This window comes from Pseudophryne corroboree, chromosome 10 (assembly GCF_028390025.1).
Source record: "Pseudophryne corroboree isolate aPseCor3 chromosome 10, aPseCor3.hap2, whole genome shotgun sequence".
Lineage (NCBI taxonomy): Eukaryota > Metazoa > Chordata > Amphibia > Anura > Myobatrachidae > Pseudophryne > Pseudophryne corroboree.
In genome coordinates this window covers 56,468,282-56,478,218 of record NC_086453.1, presented here as the reverse complement: position 1 = coordinate 56,478,218, position 9,937 = coordinate 56,468,282, and the positions used below count along the sequence as shown (strand labels likewise).

The 9,937-nt window shown below is 50.8% G+C and overlaps 1 protein-coding gene across 5 annotated transcripts in view; it reads left to right on the top strand.

Moving 5' to 3' along the window:
- Positions 1-620: 620 nt before the first annotated feature.
- Positions 621-9,937, top strand: part of MED25 (mediator complex subunit 25) — a 138,374-nt gene continuing 129,057 nt past the window's right edge. For 2 of the 5 annotated variants that reach the window (XM_063942426.1, XM_063942425.1), the window contains exon 1: positions 622-863. The gene's annotated coding sequence lies outside the window, so the exon portion shown is untranslated. Of the gene's footprint in view, positions 864-9,937 lie in introns of all 5 variants that reach the window. The other 3 variants (XM_063942428.1, XM_063942424.1, XM_063942427.1) reach the window with 3 other exon arrangements.

Genomic DNA, 9,937 nt, shown 5'->3' with positions numbered 1-9,937 from the left:
AGCCTTGGCGCTATAGATGAGTCTGCGCATTTGCCTTGGTGCTATAGATGAGTCTGCGCATTAGCCTTGGCGCTATAGATGAGTCTGCGCATTAGCCTTGGCGCTATAGATGAGTCTGCGCATTAGCCATGGCGCTATAGAGTCTGCGCATTAGCCTTCGCGCTATAGATGAGTGTTTTGTTTTTTTTGCAAATGTATAGCACTTTGACTCCTATTGGGGGAAAAGAACAATATAAATAGCACTATTAGTATCATATCTCCAAACATTTGGTATGGGGGTAACCAAGACTTCATACATACACCACGTAGCGCGCCCATTAATGGGGTGCCTGACTGTGCATCTCGCCATTTGCGCATAAAACTGGGGCACGGTTCTGTGTCACTCTACCGTTGCAGGTCATGCAGGATGGTTGGGAAGTAAATTTACTATTATTATTATCATTATTATTACTATTGAGAGTTCAACTTTAAAATGTACTAATGCACAATAGAAGAAATACAGGGAGGGGTGACATTGCTACTGCATAATGATCATGATAAAAAGAGGGAAGGGAACAGTTCTGGCACACACCCTGCTCCTCCTCAGTGCACGCTGCCATACTGAGCAGCAGCACCAGCACCCACACCATGGGCTGAGCAGCAGCAGTACACTCAGACAGCACAAATCGATCCCTGAGCTGCGAACAAGGCTAAGGTAGCGCTCTGCCTGCTGCCCTGCGCTGCCGCTTGTGAGGAAGAGGCAAGGAGACCGGCGGGCGCCCCCGGGAGGAAGCGATAGAGCGCAGCATCCCTCGGACTCCAAGCTCGGGAAGGGGGGCGCCCCAACCCCTCCCCCCAGGGAAACGTCCATCAACAGCGCCCAGGTACTCCAGGGGGTTTGTGTCATGAGAGGGGGCTTCATTAATACAGAATGGTTCTTCTGCTTATGCTAAACTACAAGTCCCAGCATGCTGTACCAGTCAGTCTGGGCATGTGCTGGGACTTGGCCGCTTCAGAGTTATGGGTTGTGTGTGTTTATTGCTGCACCGAGCTTAGTATGGTATTTGTGGGACTTCAGCTCTGCAATACATTACTACTACTGGGGGTGCACAATAGGGAACTGCATCCATAATATACACAGTATACATTCCCTGCTGCCCCCATCACCAGTAATGTACCATATACAGCCTCCCATCACCAGAGATAATGTACTGTATACAGCCCCCGCTGCCTCCCATCACCAGAGATAATGTACCATATACAGCCCCCGCTGCCTCCCATCACCAGAGATAATGTACCATATACAGCCCCCGCTGCCTCCCATCACCAGAGATAATGTACCATATACAGCCCCCGCTGCCTCCCATCACCAGAGATAATGTACCATATACAGCCCCCACTGCCTCCCATCACCAGTAATGTACCATATACAGCCTCCCATCACCAGAGATAATGTACTGTATACAGCCCCCACTGCCTCCCATCACCAGAGATAATGTACTGTATACAGCCCCCGCTGCCTCCCATCACCAGAGATAATGTACTGTATACAGCCCCCGCTGCCTCCCATCACCAGAGATAATGTACCATATACAGCCTCCCATCACCAGAGATAATGTACCATATACAGCCCCCACTGCCTCCCATCACCAGAGATAATGTACCATATACAGCCCCCACTGCCTCCCATCACCAGTAATGTACCATATACAGTCTCCCATCACCAGAGATAATGTACTGTATACAGCCCCCACTGCCTCCCATCACCAGAGATGATGTACTTTATACAGCCCCCGCTGCCTCCATCACCAGAGATAATGTACTGTATACAGCCCCCGCTGCTTCCCATCACCAGAGATAATGTACTGTATACAGCCCCCGCTGCTCCCATCACCAGAGATAATGTACTGTATACAGCCCCCACTGCCTCCATCACCAGAGATAATATACCATATACAGCCCCCGCTGCCTCTATCACCAGAGATAATGTACCATATACAGCCCCCGCTGCCTCTATCACCAGAGATAATGTACTATATACAGCCCCCGCTGCCTCCCATCACCAGAGATAATGTACCATATACAGCCCCCGCTGCCTCCCATCACCAGAGATAATGTACTGTATACAGCCCCCGCTGGCTCCCATCACCAGAGATAATGTACTATATACAGCCCCCGCTGCCTCCATCACCAGAGATAATATACCATATACAGCCCCCGCTGCCTCCATCACCAGAGATAATGTACCATATACAACCCCCGCTGCCCCATCACCAGAGATAATATACCATATACAGCCCCCACTGCCTCCATCACCAGAGATAATGTACTATATACAGCCCCCACTGCCTCCATCACCAGAGATAATGTACCATATACAGCCCCCGCTGCCTCCCATCACCAGAGATAATGTACCATATACAGCCCCCGCTGCTCCCATCACCAGAGATAATGTACCATGTACAGCCCCCGCTGCCTCCATCACCAGAGATAATGTACCATATACAGCTCCCGCTGCCTCCATCACCAGAGATAATATACCATATACAGCTCCCGCTGCCTCCATCACCAAAGATAATATACCATATACAGCCCCCGCTGCCTCCATCACCAGAGATAATGTACCATATACAGCCCCCGCTGCCCCATCACCAGAGATAATGTACTATATACAGCCCCCACTGCCTCCATCACCAGAGATAATATACCATATACAGCCCCCGCTGCCTCCATCACCAGAGATAATATACCATATACAGCCCCCGCTGCCCCATCATCAGAGATAATGTACCATATACAGCCCCCGCTGCCTCCCATCACCAGAGATAATACTGTATACAGCCCCCGCTGCCTCCCATCACCAGAGATAAGGTACCATATACAGCCCCCGCTGCCTCCATCACCAGAGATAATATACCATATACAGCCCCCGCTGCCTCCATCACCAGAGATAATATACCATATACAGCCCCCGCTGCCTCCATCACCAGAGATAATGTACCATATACAGCCCCCGCTGCCTCCATCACCAGAGATAATGTACCATATACAGCCCCCGCTGCCCCATCACCAGAGATAATGTACCATATACAGCCCCCGCTGCCTCCCATCACCAGAGATAATACTGTATACAGCCCCCGCTGCCTCCCATCACCAGAGATAATGTACCATATACTGCCTCCACTGCCTCCATCACCAGAGATAATATACCATATACAGCCCCCGCTGCCTCCATCACCAGAGATAATATACCATATACAGCCCCCGCTGCTCCCATCACCAGAGATAATGTACCATATACAGCCCCCGCTGCTCCCATCACCAGAGATAATGTACCATATACAGCCCCCGCTGGCCCATCACCAGAGATAATGTACCGTATACAGCCCCCGCTGCTCCCATCACCAGAGATAATGTACCATATACAGCCCCCGCTGCCCCATCACCAGAGATAATGTACCGTATACAGCCCCCGCTGCTCCCATCACCAGAGATAATGTACCATATACAGCCCCCGCTGGCTCCCATCACCAGAGATAATGTACTATATACAGCCCCCACTGCCTCCATCACCAGAGATAATATACCATATACAGCCCCCGCTGCCTCCATCACCAGAGATAATGTACCATGGCCCTCATTCCGAGTTGTTCGCTCGGTATTTTTCATCGCATCGCAGTGAAAATCCGCTTAGTACGCATGCGCAAAGTTCGCACTGCGACTGCGCCAAGTAACTTTACTATGAAGAAAGTATTTTTACTCACGGCTTTTTCTTCGCTCCGGCGATCGTAATGTGATTGACAGGAAATGGGTGTTACTGGGCGGAAACACGGCGTTTCAGGGGCGTGTGGCTGAAAACGCTACCGTTTCCGGAAAAAACGCAGGAGTGGCCGGAGAAACGGTGGGAGTGCCTGGGCGAACGCTGGGTGTGTTTGTGACGTCAACCAGGAACGACAAGCACTGAACTGATCGCACAGGCAGAGTAAGTCTGGAGCTACTCTGAAACTGCTAAGTAGTTAGTAATCGCAATATTGCGAATACATCGGTCGCAATTTTAAGAAGCTAAGATTCACTCCCAGTAGGCGGCGGCTTAGCGTGTGTAACTCTGCTAAATTCGCCTTGCGACCGATCAACTCGGAATGAGGGCCCATATACAGCCCCCGCTGCCCCATCACCAGAGATAATATACCATATACAGCCCCCGCTGCCTCCATCACCAGAGATAATGTACCATATACAGCCCCCGCTGCCCCATCACCAGAGATAATATACCATATACAGCCCCCGCTGCCTCCATCACCAGAGATAATGTACTATATACAGCCCCCACTGCCTCCATCAACAGAGATAATGTACCATATACAGCCCCCGCTGCCTCCCATCACCAGAGATAATGTACCATATACAGCCCCCGCTGCTCCCATCACCAGAGATAATGTACCATGTACAGCCCCCGCTGCCTCCATCACCAGAGATAATATACCATATACAGCTCCCGCTGCCTCCATCACCAGAGATAATGTACCATATACAGCCCCCGCTGCCTCCATCACCAGAGATAATGTACCATATACAGCCCCTGCTGCCTCCCATCACCAGAGATAATACTGTATACAGCCCCCGCTGCCTCCCATCACCAGAGATAATGTACCATATACTGCCCCCGCTGCCTCCATCACCAGAGATATGGTACCATATACAGCCCCCGCTGCCTCCGTCACCAGAGATAATATACCATATACAGCCCCCGCTGCCTCCATCACCAGAGATAATATACCATATACAGCCCCCGCTGCCTCCATCACCAGAGATAATGTACCATATACAGCCCCCGCTGCCTCCATCACCAGAGATAATGTACCATATACAGCCCCCGCTGCCTCCATCACCAGAGATAATGTACCATATACAGCCCCCGCTGCCTTCATCACCAGAGATAATGTACCATATATAGCCCCCGCTGTCCCATCACCAGAGATAATGTACTATATACAGCCCCCACTGCCTCCATCACCAGAGATAATATACCATATACAGCCCCCGCTGCCTCCATCACCAGAGATAATGTACCATATACAGCCCCCGCTGCCCCATCACCAGAGATAATGTACCATATACAGCCCCCGCTGCCTCCCATCACCAGAGATAATACTGTATACAGCCCCCGCTGCCTCCCATCACCAGAGATAATGTACCATATACTGCCTCCATCACCAGAGATAATGTACCATATACAGCCCCCGCTGCCCCATCACCAGAGATAATGTACTATATACAGCCCCCGCTGCCTCCATCACCAGAGATAATGTACCATATACAGCCCCCGCTGCCCCATCACCAGAGATAATGTACTATATACAGCCCCCACTGCCTCCATCACCAGAGATAATATACCATATACAGCCCCCGCTGCCTCCATCACCAGAGATAATGTACCATATACAGCCCCCGCTGCCCCATCACCAGAGATAATGTACCATATACAGCCCCCGCTGCCTCCCATCACCAGAGATAATACTGTATACAGCCCCCGCTGCCTCCCATCACCAGAGATAATGTACCATATACTGCCTCCATCACCAGAGATAATGTACCATATATAGCCCCCGCTGCCCCATCACCAGAGATAATGTACCATATACAGCCCCCGCTACCTCCCATCACCAGAGATAATGTACTGTATACAGCCCCCGCTGCTCCCATCACCAGAGATAATGTACCATATACAGCCCCCGCTGCCCCATCACCAGAGATAATGTACCGTATACAGCCCCTGCTGCTCCCATCACCAGAGATAATGTACCATATACAGCCCCCGCTGCCCCATCACCAGAGATAATGTACCGTATACAGCCCCCGCTGCTCCCATCACTAGAGATAATGTACCATATACAGCCCCCGCTGGCTCCCATCACCAGAGATAATGTACCATGTGCAGCCCCCGCTGCCTCCATCACCAGAGATAATGTACCATATACAGCCCCCACTGCCCCATCACCAGAGATAATGTACTATATACAGCCCCCACTGCCTCCATCACCAGAGATAATATACCATATACAGCCCCCGCTGCCTCCATCACCAGAGATAATGTACCATATACAGCCCCCGCTGCCCCATCACCAGAGATAATGTACCGTATACAGCCCCCGCTGCTCCCATCACTAGAGATAATGTACCATATACAGCCCCCGCTGCCTCCCATCACCAGAGATAATACTGTATACAGCCCCCGCTGCCTCCCATCACCAGAGATAATGTACCATATACTGCCTCCACTGCCTCCATCACCAGAGATAATGTACCATATACAGCCCCCGCTGCCTCCCATCACCAGAGATAATGTACCATGTACAGCCCCCGCTGCTCCCATCACCAGAGATAATGTACCATATACAGCCCCCGCTGCCTCCCATCACCAGAGATAATATACCATATACAGCCCCCGCTGCCTCCATCACCAGAGATAATGTACCATATACAGCCCCCGCTGCCTCCATCACCAGAGATAATGTACCATATACAGCCCCCGCTGCCTCCATCACCAGAGATAATATACCATATACAGCCCCCGCTGCCTCCATCACCAGAGATAATGTACCATTTAAAGCCCCCCGCTGCCTCCATCACCAGAGATAATGTACCATATACAGCCCCCGCTGCCCCATCACCAGAGATAATGTACTATATACAGCCCCCACTGCCTCCATCACCAGAGATAATATACCATTTACAGCCCCCGCTGCTTCCATCACCAGAGATAATGTACCATATACAGCCCCCGCTGCCCCATCACCAGAGATAATGTACCATATACAGCCCCCGCTGCCTCCCATCACCAGAGATAATACTGTATACAGCCCCAGCTGCCTCCCATCACCAGAGATAATGTACCATATACTGCCTCCACTGCCTCCATCACCAGAGATAATGTACCATATACAGCCCCCGCTGCCCCATCACCAGAGATAATGTACCATATACAGCCCCCGCTGCCTCCTATCACCAGAGATAATGTACTGTATACAGCCCCCGCTGCCTCCATCACCAGAGATAATATACCATATACAGCCCCCGCTGCCTCCATCACCAGAGATAATGTACCATATACAGCCCCCGCTGCCCCATCACCAGAGATAATGTACTATATACAGCCCCCACTGCCTCCATCACCAGAGATAATGTACTATATACAGCCCCCGCTGCCCCATCACCAGAGATAATGTACTATATACAGCCCCCACTGCCTCCATCACCAGAGATAATGTACCATATACAGCCCCCGCTGCCTCCCATCACCAGAGATAATACTGTATACAGCCCCCGCTGCCTCCCATCACCAGAGATAATGTACCATATACTGCCTCCACTGTCTCCATCACCAGAGATAATGTACCATATACAGCCCCCGCTGCCCCATCACCAGAGATAATGTACCATATACAGCCCCCGCTGCCTCCCATCACCAGAGATAATATACCATATACAGCTCCCGCTGCCTCCATCACCAGAGATAATATACCATATAAAGCCCCCCGCTGCCCCATCACCAGAGATAATGTACCATATACAGCCCCCGCTGCCTCCCATCACCAGAGATAATACTGTATACAGCCCCCGCTGCCTCCCATCACCAGAGATAATACTGTATACAGCCCCCGCTGCCTCCCATCACCAGAGATAATGTACCATATACTGCCTCCACTACCAGAGATAATGTACCATATACAGCCCCCACTGCCTCCCATCACCAGAGATAATGTACCATATACAGCCCCCGCTGCCTCCCATCACCAGAGATAATGTACCATGTACAGCCCCCGCTGCCTCATCACCAGAGATAATATACCATATACAGCCCCCACTGCCTCCCATCACCAGAGATAATGTACCATATACTGCCTCCACTACCAGAGATAATGTACCATATACAGCCCCCACTGCCTCCCATCACCAGAGATATTGTACCATATACAGCCCCCGCTGCCTCCATCACCAGAGATAATGTACCATATACAGCCCCCGCTGCTCCCATCACCAGAGATAATATACCATATACAGCTCCCACTGCCTCCATCACCAGAGATAATATACCATATACAGCCCCCGCTGCCTCCATCACCAGAGATAATGTACCATATACAGCCCCCGCTGCCCCATCACCAGAGATAATGTACCGTATACAGCCCCCGCTGCTCCCATCACCAGAGATAATGTACCATATACAGCCCCCGCTGGCTCCCATCACCAGAGATAATGTACTTTCTCTAACGTCCTAAGTGGATGCTGGGGACTCCGTCAGGACCATGGGGAATAGCGGCTCCGCAGGAGACAGGGCACAAAAATAAAGCTTTAGGATCAGGTGGTGTGTTACTGGCTCCTCCCCCTATGACCCTCCTCCAAGCCTCAGTTAGGTTTTTGTGCCCGTCCGAGCAGGGTGCAATCTAGGTGGCTCTCTTAAAGAGCTGCTTAGAAAAAGTTTTTTAGGTTTTTTATTTTCAGTGAGTCCTGCTGTCAACAGGCTCACTGCATCGAGGGACTTAGGGGAGAGAATTTCAACTCACCTGCGTGCAGGATGGATTGGATTCTTAGGCTACTGGACACCATTAGCTCCAGAGGGAGTCGGAACACAGGTCTCGCCCTGGGGTTCGTCCCGGAGCCGCGCCGCCGACCCCCCTTACAGATGCTGAAGATTGAAGGTCCGGAAACAGGCGGCAGAAGGCTTTTCAGTCTTCATGAAGGTAGCGCACAGCACTGCAGCTGTGCGCCATTGTTGTCACACACTTCACACCAAGCGGTCACGGAGGGTGCAGGGCGCTGCTGGGGGCGCCCTGGGCAACAATATTTTATTACCTTAAGGCAAAAGAATACATCACATATAGCCATTAAGGCTATATGTATGTATTTAACCCATGCCACTTATCTAAATCCACGGGAGGAAAGTCCACCGAAATAGGGGGCGGGGCTTATTCTCCTCAGCACACAGCGCCATTTTCCTGCTCAGCTCCGCTGTGAGGAAGGCTCCCAGGACTCTCCCCTGCACTGCACTACAGAAACAGGGTAAAACAGAGAGGGGGGGCATTTTTTGGCGATATACTGGATATATTTAAGCTGCTATAAGGAACAACACTTATATAAGGTTGTTCCCATATATATTATAGCGCTTGGGTGTGTGCTGGCAAACTCTCCCTCTGTCTCCCCAAAGGGCTAGTGGGGTCCTGTCTTCGATAAGAGCATTCCCTGTGTGTCTGCTGTATGTCGGTACGTGTGTGTCGACATGTATGAGGACGATGTTGGCGTGGAGGCAGAGCAATTGCCGATAATGGTGATGTCACCCCCCAGGGAGTCGACACCGGAATGGATGGCTTTGTTTATGGAATTACGTGATAATGTCAGCACATTACAAAAATCAGTTGACGACATGAGACGGCCGGCAAACCAGTTAGTACCTGCCCAGGCGTCTCAGACACCGTCAGGGGCTGTAAAGCGCCCTTTACCTCAGTCGGTCGACACAGACCCAGACACAGACACTGAATCTAGTGTCGACGGTGATGAAACAAACGTATTTTCAAGTAGGGCCACACGTTATATGATCACGGCAATGAAGGAGGCTTTGCATATCTCTGATGCTGCAAGTACCACAAAAAGGGGTATTATGTGGGGGGTGAAAAAACTACCTGTAGTTTTTCCTGAATCAGAGGAATTAAATGATGTATGTGATGAAGCGTGGTTTAACCCAGATAGAAAAATGCTAATTTCAAAAAAGTTATTAGCATTATACCCTTTCCCGCCAGAGGTTAGGGCGCGCTGGGAAACACCCCCTAGGGTGGATAAGGCGCTCACACGCTTATCAAAACAAGTGGCGTTACCGTCTCCAGATACGGCCGCCCTCAAGGATCCAGCAGATAGGAGACTGGAAACTACCCTAAAAAGTATATACACACATACTGGTGTTATA